This window comes from Hordeum vulgare, chromosome 5H (genome assembly GCF_904849725.1).
Source record: "Hordeum vulgare subsp. vulgare chromosome 5H, MorexV3_pseudomolecules_assembly, whole genome shotgun sequence".
NCBI classification, from domain to species: Eukaryota; Viridiplantae; Streptophyta; class Magnoliopsida; order Poales; family Poaceae; genus Hordeum; species Hordeum vulgare.
In genome coordinates, this window is record NC_058522.1 from 287,040,890 (window position 1) to 287,053,886 (window position 12,997).

A 12,997-nucleotide genomic window follows, 5' to 3' on the forward strand; every position below is an offset into this window, starting at 1 on the left:
GTGTTTCAGTCGAGCCATCCATTCGGCTGACATCCCTCCCAACTTTTGATTGGCGACTGGGATTAGCAAGTTTACAGGGGAGTCCAAGCCAAAAACGTGGCTGGATGACTACCGAGTGGCAGTCCAGATCGGAGGAGGGGACGACCACGTCGCCATGAAGCACCTCCCTCTGATGCTCGATGGCTCGGCGCGAGCGTGGCTGAACCAATTGGCCCCATCAAGCATCTACAGCTGGGCAGATCTGGCCCGAGTGTTCATCAGGACCTTCGAAGGGACGTGCAAGCGCCCTGCTAGCCTCGTGGAGCTCCAGCACTGTGTCCAGAAGCAGAATGAGCCCCTGCGCGATTTCATTCAACGTTGGACGACCCTCTACCACACGGTGGAGAACGTCACAGAGCACCAAGCAGTCTGCGCCTTCAAGGCAGGCGTGCGGTAAAGGGATCTGTACGTGAAGTTCGGCCGAACAGGCGACATCTCCATGAGCAAGATGATGGAGATAGCGGCACGCTATGCAAATGGCGAAGAAGAGGACCGCATCCATAGCGGCAAGCACAAAACAGTCGCCGATGGAGATGGAAATAACACTCGGAAGCAGAAGCAGAAAGCTCCATCCACTCCGCAGGCAGAAGCCGCAGCTGTTACCAATGTCAAGTTCAAGGGCAAGGGGAAAGCTCAGTTCACCCCCAAGAAGAAGCAATTCAACAACCCCATCCTGGACCAGCCGTGTCCGATTCACACGAAGATGGATGAAGAGGGCAACGCTATATATCCGAAGCATACCACTCGGCAATGTCGCCTCCTGAACCAGGAGCTCGGCGAAGGGCAACCGAGTGAAAAGGGTAATGAACAAGATGAGGAGGATAAGGAGGATCCGTTCCCCCAAGTCTATGCAACATTGATGATTTTTGCTAACGTTGAGAGCAAGAGTCGACTGAAGCTGGTGAACAAGGAGGTGAACATGGCCACGCCTACCAACCCCAAGTTCCTCAAATGGTCTCAGACTGCGATCACCTTTGACCAGTCGGATCATCGAGCACACGTACCCACCCCAGGGAGACAGGCTCTGGTCGTTCACCCGGTGGTGGAAGGAGTCCGACTGCGCAAAGTCCTCATGGACGGCGGCAGTGGCTTGAACATCATGTACGCCGACACTCTCAAGGGGATGGGCATTCCGATGTCCAAACTCAGCGAGAGCAGCATGCAGTTCCATGGAGTCGTCCCTGGACGAAAGGCCAAGTCACTCGGCCAGATCGCATTGGACGTCGTTTTCGGCTCCGACAAGAACTTCCGCAAGGAAAAGCTGACGTTCGAGGTGGTGGACTTCCAGAGCGCGTATCACGCAATTCTGGGCTGCCCGGCGTATGCCCGTTTCATGGCCCGTCCATGTTACGTGTACCCGAAGCTAAAGATGCCAGGCCCGAAAGGTGTGATCACTATCACAGGCAATCGACAGCGGGCCGAAGACTGTCTGTAGTAGGGACCAAGGATCGCCGATCAGCAGATGGCTGTCCTCGAGCTTGACGAGTACAAGAAAACAGTCGACCCCGCTGACTTGATGCGTGCGAAGAAGCCAGCTTCGGAGTCTGCATTCCAGTCGGCGGGAGAGACGAAGAAGGTCAACATCCACCCGACGGACGACACTGCTGCCCCAACGAACATCTCTACCACCCTCGATCCTAAATAGGAAGCCGAGCTCACCCAATTCCTCCGTGAGAACTGGGACATCTTCGCATGGAAGCCCTCTGACATGCCAGGTGTACCCAAGGAGTTGGTTGAGCACCGACTGCATGTGGATCCCACCGCTCGGCCTGTCCAGAACGCCCGCGTCGGTCCGCCGCGCACAAGAGAAAGACAATCGGAGAAGAAGTGGCCAAGCTTTTGGCAGCCAACTTCATTCGCGAGGTACACCACTCTGAGTGGCTCGCCAATGTTGTCATGGTGCCCAAGAAGGACAAGTCGCTCCGAATGTGCATCGACTTCAAACATCTCAATAAGGTCTGCCCGAAAGACCATTTTCCGCTCCCCCGCATCGATCAAATTGTCGATTCGACTGCGGGTTGCGAGCGTTTGTCATTTCTTGATGCCTACTCGGGCTATCACCAGATCCGTCTGTATGGCCCTGATGAATTAAAAACCGCCTTCATAACCCCATTCGGGTGCTTCTGCTACATCACTATGCCATTTGGTTTGAAGAATGCAGGAGCAACCTTTATACACATGATCCAAAAATGCCTCCTCGACCAGATCGGTCGGAACGTGGAGGCGTATATGGATGATATCGTAGTCAAGTCACGCAAAGGTTCCGACCTGGTGACTGACTTGGCAGAAACATTCACCAACCTTCGTAGGTATGATATCAAGCTCAACCCCGCCAAGTGTTCATTCGGTGTTCCCAGCGGAAAGTTACTCGGTTTCTTCGTTTCCGAACGAGGGATCGATGTCAACCCCGAAAAGATCGGGACCATCGTCCGAATGGAGCGGCCGGTCAGAATACACAATGTTCAACGGCTCACAGGTTGCCTAGCGGCTTTGAGCAGGTTATCAGTCGACTCGGCGAGAAAGCACTTCCTCTGTACCGACTCATGAAGAAATCAGATACTTTCGAGTGGACAGACGAAGCCCAAGTTGCATTCGAGGACCTCAAAGTCCTACTTTCCACCCAGTCGGTTCTTACTGATCCGCTCAGTAAAGAGCCCCTTCTTCTGTACATCGCGGCTACAAATCAAGTCGTCAGCACTGTTCTCACAGTCGAACGAGAAGAAGAAGGCAAAGCATACAAAGTTCAGCGGCCAGTGTATTACGTCTCCGAAGTCCTGACTCCTTCCAAGCAGAGGTATCCCCACTATCAAAAACTTATCTACGAGATTTACATGACTGCGAAGAAGGTGGCTCATTATTTCCAAGACGACTCGGTGTTTGTCATTTCTGATGCTCCGTTGTCGGAAATCCTCCACAATCGGGATGCATCAGGCCAAGTAGCGAAGTGGGCAATGGAGATGTTGTAGTGCGACATCAAGTTCGAGGCCAAGAAAGCTATAAAGTCTCAAGCTCTGGCTGACTTCATAGCAGAATGGGTAGAACAACAGCAACCGACCCACATCTACTCGGCTCATTGGACAATGTTCTTCGATGGGTCCAAGATGTTGAATGGCTCCGGCGCTGGCGTTGTGATCGTATCACCAAAGGGCGACAAACTCAAGTATGTGCTGCAGATACACTTCGATTCCTCCAACAATGAGGCAGAGTATGAAGCTCTCCTTTATGGACTGCGCATGGCCATCGCACTCGGCGTCCGTCGCCTGATGGTCTACGGCGATTCGGATTTGGTGGTTAATCAAGTGATGAAAGAGTGGGACGTCAGGAACCCCACCATGACCACATACTGCAATGTAGTGAGGAAGCTCGAGAAGAAGTTTGAAGGTCTAGAACTCCACCATGTTCTGCGACTGAAGAACCAAGCAGCTGATTAGTTGGCAAAACTCGGATCCGATCGGAGACCAGTCCCGAGTGACATCTGCCTCGAGCACCTCCACCTTCCCTCAGTTAAAGAAGATCCTTTCACAGAGGAACCAGTAGAACCAAAGAGCTCAACAGATCCAACTCAAGTCGACGTACCTGCTGTGGTGGATTTGATCATGGAGATTCTTGCTGTCATCCCCGATTGGACTGTGCCGATCATTGCATACATCCTGAGGCAGGAATTACCAGAATACGAAGTCCAAGCTAGGCAGACCGTCCGCAGGTCAAAGTCGTTCACTGTCATTGATGGCCAGTTGTACAAGGAAAGCGTTTCAAGCGTTCTCCAACGATGCATCTCCCCTGTGGAAGGACAGTTAATCCTGGAAGAAATTCACTCGGGAACCTGCGGTCATCACGCCTCTTCAAGAGCAATCGTCGCCAAAGCATTCAGAGCTGGCTTCTTCTGGCTGCATGCGAACGAAATGGCTAAAGATATGGTCGACCGATGTGAAGGCTGTCAGTTCTACTCCAACAAGTCCCACAAGCCAACATCTGCGTTGAAGACAATCCCTCTTGTTTGGCCGTTTGCAGTATGGGGATTAGATACAGTCGGTCCATTCAGGACAGGCCAAGGGGGATACACACATCTGTTGGTGGCAGTCGACAAGTTCACAAAATGGATTGAAGCCAAGCCCATCAAGAAGCTCGACGCCCTAACAGCCATCAAGTTTGTAAGGGACATCATCTCCAGATTCGGGGTACCTCACAGCATAATCACGGACAACGGGACAAACTTTGACTCGGACAGATTCAAAGGTTTCTGTGCAAGCCAAGGTATCCGAGTGGATTTTGCATCTGTGGCACATCCTCAAACAAACGGACAAGCAGAGCGGGCAAATGGACTTATTCTGCAAGGTTTGAAGCCTCGACTCCTGCGGGAGGTGGGACATGCCGCTGGCGCATGGGTCACCGAGCTACCTTCGGTGCTTTGGGGTCTCCGCACAACCCCGAATAGATCTACAGGGCGATCCCCGTTCTTCCTCGTGTACGGAGCAGAAGCGGTCCTTCCGAGTGACTTGCTTCACAACGCTCCACGAGTTGAACTCTTCTCCGAAGCTGAAGCAGAACAAGCAAGGCAAGACAGAGTGGACCTTCTAGAGGAAGAGCGCGAGATGGCGCTGACTCGCTCAACCATTTATCAACAAGACCTGCGACGCTTCCACGCGCGACACGTCAGGAGTCATACATTCCAAGCAGGCGACCTGGTGCTCCGAGTGGATCAGCAAAGACCTCACAAGTTGGCTCCCGCCTGGGAAGGACCCTTCATCATCTCCAAGGTGCTGAACAACGGAGCATCCAGACTCTACAACATCGACAGGGAAACGGACGAGCCGCGAGCATGGAACGGAGATCTCCTGAAGCGCTTCTACACGTGACCGTCGACTGAAGCAATGTAAAGAACAAGTATTGGTCAAATAATACAAAGCAGATTGAGTTTTTGCAGATTCAAAATTCTTCAGCGGTCGCAGACTCCGCTCTAAAAAAAAACTTAGCTGCGATCAAGAATCGCCTAAGTACTAACTTTCTCCGAGTGTGCACTAAACGTCGCACTCGGGGACTTAGCTGCGATCAAGAATCGCCTAAGTACTAACTTTCTCTCAGTGTGCACTAAACGTTGCACTCGGGGACTTAGCTGCGATCAAGAATCGCCTAAGTACTAACTTTCTCCGAGTGTGCACTAAACGTCGCACTCGGGGACTTAGCTGCGATCAAGAATCGCCTAAGTACAAACTATCTCCGAGTGTGCACTTCACGTCGCACTCGGGGACTTAGCTGCGATCAAGAATCGCCTAAGTACAAACTATCTCCGAGTGTGCACTAAACGTCGCACTCGGGGACTTAGCTGTGATCAAGAATCGCCTAAGTATTAACTTACGCCAAGTGTGTACTTAACATCACATTCGGGGACTTAGCTGCGATCAAGAATCGCCTAAGTATTAACTTTCTCCGAGTGTGCACTTCACGTCGCACTCGGGGACTTAGCTGCGATCAAGAATCGCCTAAGTATTAAATTACGCCGAGTGTGTACTTAACGTCACACTCAGGGACTTAGCTGCGATCAAGAATCGCCTAAGTACAAATTTTCTCCGAGCGTGTACTAACCGTCGCACTCCACGACTTAACTGCGATCAAGAATCGCTTAAATAGAAAGCTTGCTTCGACTGTATCCTACAGATACACTCGGGGACTCAACAGACCCTCAGTGAGGCTCATGTAGATGTCAAGACCACTGACAATTACATGAGTAGCAGAACCTCATTGAAGCTCATGTAGATGTCAAGACCACTAACAGTTACATGAGTAACAACTCGCTCTGAGTACGACCTTACAGTCGCACTCGAAGACTTAGCCGCAATCACGAATCGCCTAAGTACTCAAATGCCTTCGACTGTATCGTACAGATACACTCGGGGACTCAACAGACCCTTAGTGAGGCTCATGTAGATGTCAAGACCACTGAAAATTACATGAGTAGCAGAACATCATTGAGGCTCATGTAGATGTCAAGACTACTGACAATTACATGAGTAACAACTCGCTCCGAGTATGACCTTACAGTTGCACTCGAAGACTTAGCCGCGATCACGAATCGCCTAAGTACTCAAATGCTTTTGATTGTATCCTACAGATACACTCGGGGACTCAACAGAACCTCATTGAGGCTCATGTAGATGTCAAGACTACTGACAATTACATGAGTAACAACTCGCTCCGAGTGCGACCTGACAGTCGCACTCGAAGACTTAGCCGCGATCACGAATCGCCTAAGTACTCTATTGCCTTCAAGTGTATCCTACAGATCCACTCGGAGACTCAGCAGACCCTCAGTGAGGCTCATGCAGATGTCAAGACAACTGACAATTACATGCTCCGCATGTTTGCCATTGGCTGCACCAAGAAACACCAAACAAAAAACACGAGCCAAAATCGTATCAACAACTCTTTGGCAAAATAAGAGCAAAAGATTCAATTCAAATTCAAAGTTCACCTAAAGATAGTTGGCTCGGTGTAGATCAAGCTTATCCACACTGAATCAAGAATGTGACGGCCAACAACAGTGGCCAAAGTTTCTTACAACCAACACTCGGCATACCGAGATAAAAGTTTTCTCAAACGTCGTCAGGACTGGCGCTGGGACTGGCAGGCTCTACGAATGTGTCGAGGTCGATCCCGTCGGCGATGCGGGTGGCGCTCTCAAGGAAGGTCTCCATGAAGACTTTGAATCGAAGCTTTTTCATGTTGGCGACCTGCAACGCCTTCAACTTCTCTTCGCGAGCCTCCTTGCAGTGCACTCGGACCAAAGACAGAGCGACGTCCGCACCACATCGAGCCGCAGACTTCTTCCACGCGTGCACTCGGTTCGGGACCTCCTCCAGCCGAGTCATCAAGCCTTCCATCTCTTGCCGAGACTCGTCTTCAGGCCAAAGCTCCTTGTCGATTCGGCCGACGACTTCTCTCAGTCGACCGATGAAAGGTCCAGCTTTGCCCAGGCGAATGTGCGCTCGGAGCAGATCTCGATTGGCGTCCTCGCCGAGTGGAATGTTCTCAAGAATCGACCGCTCAACGTCAACTGCTTCAACCTCAGCGTCCATGCAGAAATCTGCAAAGACAGGACGAGCAAACAATAAGCGTCGAATGAAATGCATAGTCCACAAGCACTCGGAAAAACAGAACTTACCACCCAGAAGCGCTATCATCTTCCGGGCCCAGTCACTGACGTATTTTTCCTGTGCTATACACCGTCTGTTCAACCCTTTCATTTGTCCCATCAGCTCGGTCCTTTGTTTCCCCATTTTCTCCACTTCAGCAGTCAATGCCTTGTTTGCCTCACGGGCCTGCTCCAAGGACTTTTCTCGTTCCGCCGGGACATCCTTCATACCAGCCATTGCAACCATCGCTGCATCCAGTTCCCCAGCGAACTGAACCTTTTCAGCCCTCAGAGTCTCGTACGCTGCTCCCATCTCGCAAGTTTTCTGCAACTCAGTGCCAAGAGAAGATCAGACAAATTCAACAAGGACAACAATATACATTCCAAGTTCTTCAGACCCCTGCCGACGCAAGGTGTCGACAGCGGTCTTGGGGACTACACCCAGTGGGTTCACTAAGAGTGACCCCACTGGCATGAAGCTCAAACAGGTCCGCCCTATTTGAGATACATGACAATAAACAAGCCTATGAGGTTACTACTACCCGACCTGAGTAAAATGACTCTCGGGGACTCATCCAGTAGGTGCACTCGGAGTGCCCCCACTGCTAGCATTCGAACAGATTAATTTTTGATCTGATCAAGTTAAAGAACATGTGCATAAAGACAACTGCCGGTGCAAGCACTCGACAGAAGTCTCGGGGACTACACCCACTGGGTTCACTAAGAGTGAACCCATTGCAAAACAATCATACAATATCCGAGTGCATTGATCGAACACCCAGTGGGTTACAGGAGGAAAGTAAATACTTACAAGCCCACTTACTCGGATATCGTCCCGCAGTTCCAAGCTTCGCTTGTACACGGACGCGATGGAGTCGTACGCTTTCTTGGCCTCTCCCGCCATCAGCTCCGCCTGCACCATGGCTCCCTTGGCAGCTCCCACCTGATCTTCCGGGAGGCGCTGGACGTTGTACTCGACAGTCGACGGGCCTGGCATCGTAGGAGGCTCCTTGGGCATCTCAAGGCCTGCTCCAGTCGGTTCAGCAGCAACCAGCGCCGTTTCAGTCGACGGCATCGCCTCAGTCGGCGGCGCGTCCGTGGCAAGAGCAGTAACCGGCGGAACAACCTCAAGGACAGGCACCGCAGCTTGCTCAGACCTTCCCTGGTCGCCCTCCTCCACATAAATCACCCCTGAGGGAAACCCGACCGAACGGCGTGAGTTCATAGGAAAAAAGGCAAGACCAAAGACAGAATTCGTGATGCAATAATGTAAACTCTCGGAATCGCTACGACGCACCTGGCTGGGATGTGACAACATTGTCCATGTCCATGGGATCGTCCCGCTGGCATGCCGGAGAGGTGGCAGAGGTGGCAACTCTGTCGAGTGAAATTCATTCGACCGATAAGTAGGAGTTCAATCGAATACTGGAAGAAGTTAGAAGAACAATGCACTTACGTTGAGGTGACGGGAACGGTGACCCTCATCCGCGGCAAAGCCTCCCGAGGCTTAGATCCACTCAGTTTGGCCACCTTGGAGGGCTGACCCGCAGGCTCAGCAGCAGCGTCCCTGGTCCTCATGGTGCTCCGAGCACTCGGAACCACGGGAACGGTTGGCGGGGCGCTCGGAACCACAGGAGCGGCTGGCGGGGCACTTGAGGATGCTGGAGGGGCCGAAGGAGCCGCGGGTTCATGTCGACGTTTGGTTCGAAGCTCTGGCGGCGGGTGTGGCGAGTCCTGCTCTTCATCTTCCTCCTCCTCTTCTTCGGATTCCTCCTCCGTCTCCCCACTGTTGGAGACGTACTCGACACTTTCCACGCTGCCCTCCTGGCTGCCTTCCTCCTCCTCAGCCGGATTCCCATTCGAGACAGGAGAGAACCAGTTGGTCCACGTCTGCACAAGATACAGTCGACGACATCAGACGTCAGACAGTGATTCAAGAAAGCGATAAAGCTAAGACAGTTGTGTGCACTCGACAAGTTGTACTCACCTCGTTCGGAGGAGGGTTGTCCGCGCGGAAGGCCTTCACTCGCCGGGCCCCTCTGGGGTTTTCGCAGGCGCCTGTGATGTTGAGCACCCACGACGCCACCGTCTCCCCGGTCACGCACTCGATGTTGGTCTGAGTGGAGTCCTCAGGCCCCGTATAGTGCCACATGGCATGGTGTCGAGCCTGCACAGGCTGGATGCGCCGGCCCAGGAAAACCTCCAGCAAATCTATGCCAGTGACTCCCCTTCGGACGACATCTACGAGTGCGTCGACCAGAGGCTAGATATGGATCTTCTCCGCCTTCGTGAGCACGAGTTGCTTAGGCGGAGCCGGTCGATCTAAGCTAAAAGGAGGCAATCCTGTCGTGGCATTCGGGCAAGCAACATCCTGGCAATAGAACCATGTCGACTGCCAGTTCCTAACAGATTCACTCAGCTCAAGAGCGGGATAACTACTTTTACTCTTCTTTTGGAAGCCTAAGCCTCTGCAGAGCTGGAGAAGGTGAGTTTTATCATCCGACTGGTTAAGTCGTTTGATGGTTTGGGATCTAGCACAGAAGATGTGTTTGAAAAGCCCCCAATGGGGAGGACAACCGATGAAACACTCGCACAAGACTATAAAGGCAGAGAGATGAGCTATGGCATTTGGGGGAAAATGGTGGAGCCGTGCCCCGAAGTGGTTCATTATGCCTTTGAAGAAGGGATGTGGGGGCAGAGAGAAACCTCGGTGAACGTGGCTGAGCAGCAGGACGCGCTCCCCCTCCCGGGGCGCCGGCTCGGTCTCGTCCTCCGCCGGCAACCTCCACGACTTGTGCGCAATCATCCGTGCTCCACCAACTCCAGCAAGTTCTCCTCCGTCACCGTGGAGGGGAGGAAATCCCCCTGGATCCACCCCGCCGGTAGCATTCGCTGCCTCCGCTGAGCAGGAGCCGCCGCCTTCCCCTTCTTCTTCCGCGCCTCTAGAGGTTTAAATAAGGTTCCGACTGGGTCACTGGCAAGTGGCCCCGAAATCTTATCCCCCGACCGGTCGCGGCGATATCAGCGGAGAAGATGAAGGCGCGGGAATCGAGGCGTCAGGTACTACTCGAGCGCGATGTCGTCATCCCCGCTGAGCGCGCGGCAACCGAAATTTGAGGATCCCGGAAAATCCGCCGCTGTCAGTTGACTGGTCACGTCAGAAGATACCACGGAAGCACTCGGTTCCCGACAGTTCGTTTCACAAATACTTCCACTCGGATCGTTGGTCAAAGAAGATAAAATGGATCGAGGCAAGTAACGCCAAAGTCGCATCCGTACCAGTCGGATCCATACTTCAAGCATCGCTTCGTCGTTCCAACCCCAATCCATTCAGGGACTAATGATGGGGTTATAGTCCTAGGGTAGGGTCATAGGCCTGCCCTATACGTCCTACCCAAGGACTACCCTTCATAAGGGATAAGACCCTTAGTCAGTTCCGACTGAATTAAGGACTTCCCATCATCCAGTCGGTAATGAATCCTCCACCATCCAGTCGGAGATGAGCATTCGGAGTGTATCAAACTAACCGACTGGATTCCACTCTGTGCATCGTAACCCCCCTGGAGGGAAACGGTCGTACGTTTCCATGTGCCTTTATTAGCATTTAAGACATACGTTACCTGTAACGTAGGCATTTATTCGCCACTACTCCACCCCTGTGCACCGAACCATTGTGGAGGGCAGCGCACTCTATATAAGCCGCCCTCTCCCACTAGTGCAAGGGTTAGCAATTCATTGTAATCCATATTCCCCTCGACTAGGGCTATTACCTCCACCGTAGAGGGGCCTGAACTCATACAACCTCGCCGTAGCTAAGGCTCTGCCCATCCTTTCTTACCCTACACATCTACTGTCAGACATACCCACGACACATCTCATGAAGGAATTTGGATGAAGGAGCTCATCACCGACCTTGGAGTGGTTCCAAGCGCGTCGGGTCCAATGACACTCTTCTGTGATAACACTGGGCCATTGCCATAGCCATGGAGCCCAGGTTTCACCAGAAGACGAAGCACATCAAACGCCGCCACAACTCCATCCAGGACCATATCCAGAGTGGAGTGATAGATATTTGTAAAGTACACACGGATCTGAATATTGCAGACCCGTTGACTAAACCTCTTCCACAAGCAAAACATGATCAACACCATAATACTATGGGTGTTCGATACATCACAATGTAACTAGATTATTGACTCTAGTGCAAGTGGGAGACTGTTGGAAATATGCCCTAGAGGCAATAATAAAATGGTTATTATCATATTTCCTTGTTCATGATAATCGTCTATTGTTCATGCTATAATTGTATTAACAGGAAACAGTAATACATGTGTGAATAAATAGATCACAATGTGTCCCTAGCAAGCCTCTAGTTGGCTAGCACGTTAGTCAATAGATGATCATGGTTTCCTGATCATGGGCATTAGATGTCATTGATAACGGGATCACATCATTAGGAGAATGATGTGATGGACAAGACCCAATCCTAAGCATAGCACTAGATCGTATTGTTCGTATGCTAAAGCTTTTCTAATGTCAAGTATCTTTTCGTTCGACCGTGATATTGTGCAACTCCCGGATACCGTAGGAGTGCTTTGGGTGTATCAAACATCACAATGTAACTGGGTGACTATAAAGGTGCACTACGGGTACCTCCGAAAGTGTCTGTTGGGTTGGTACAAATCAAGATCGGGATTTGTCACTCCGTGTGACGGAGAGGTATCTCTAGGCCCACTCGATAGAACATCATCATGAGCTCAATGTGACTAAGGAGTTAGTCACACGATGACGTGCTACGGAACGAGTAAAGAGACTTACCGGTAACGAGATTGAACAAGGTATTGGTATACCAACGATCGAATCTCGGGCAAGTTCTATACCGACAGACAAAGGGAATCGTATACGGGATTGATTGAATCCTTCACATCGTGGTTGATCCGATGAGATCATCGTGGAGCAAGTGGGAGCCACCATGGGTATCCAGACACCGCTGATGGTTATTGGCCAGAGAGGTGTCTCAGTCATGGCTGCCTGTCTCCCGAACCCGTAGGGTCTACACACTTAAGGTTCGGTGACGCTAGGGTTATAGGGCATTGTTATACGAGGTTACCGAAGTTGTTTGGAGTCCCGGATGATATCCCGGACGTCACGAGGAGCTCCGGAATGGTCCGGAGGTAAAGATTGATATATAGGACGGATGGTTTCGGATACCGGAAGTGTTTTGGGCATCACCGGTAACGTACCGGGACCACCGGGACCACCGGAGGTAGCCCCGGGGGTCCACCGAAGGGGGCCAACGACCCCTGGAGGTAAGGTGGGCCAAGTGGGGAAGGGAACCAGCCCCTAGGTGGGCTGGTGTGCCTCCCCACTCAGCCCAATGCGTGGGGGAGAGAAAAGGGGGGGGACCCTAAGCCAGGTGGGCCTAAGGCCCACCAGGGGTGCGCCACACCCCTCCTCCCCCCTTGGCCGCCGCACCAGCCCCATCTAGGGCTGCCGCCCCCCCAGGAGACGGAAACCCACAAGGGGGCGCAGCCCCTCCCTCCGCCTATATATAGTGGGCACTTTTGGCCATTGGAGATCAGACTTTTGCCTCTCTCTCGGCGCAGCCCTGCCCTTCTTCCTCCTCCTCTCTGCCGGTGCTTGGCGAAGCCCTGCCGGGAGACCTCATCTCTCCATCGACACCATGCCGATGTGCTGCTGGAGTTCTTCCCCAACCTCTCCCTCCTCCTTGCTGGATCAAGGTGCGGGAGACGTCACCGGGCTGCACGTGTGTTGAACGCGGAGGTGCCGTAGTTCGGCACTAGATCGGAATCGCTGCGAGTACGACTC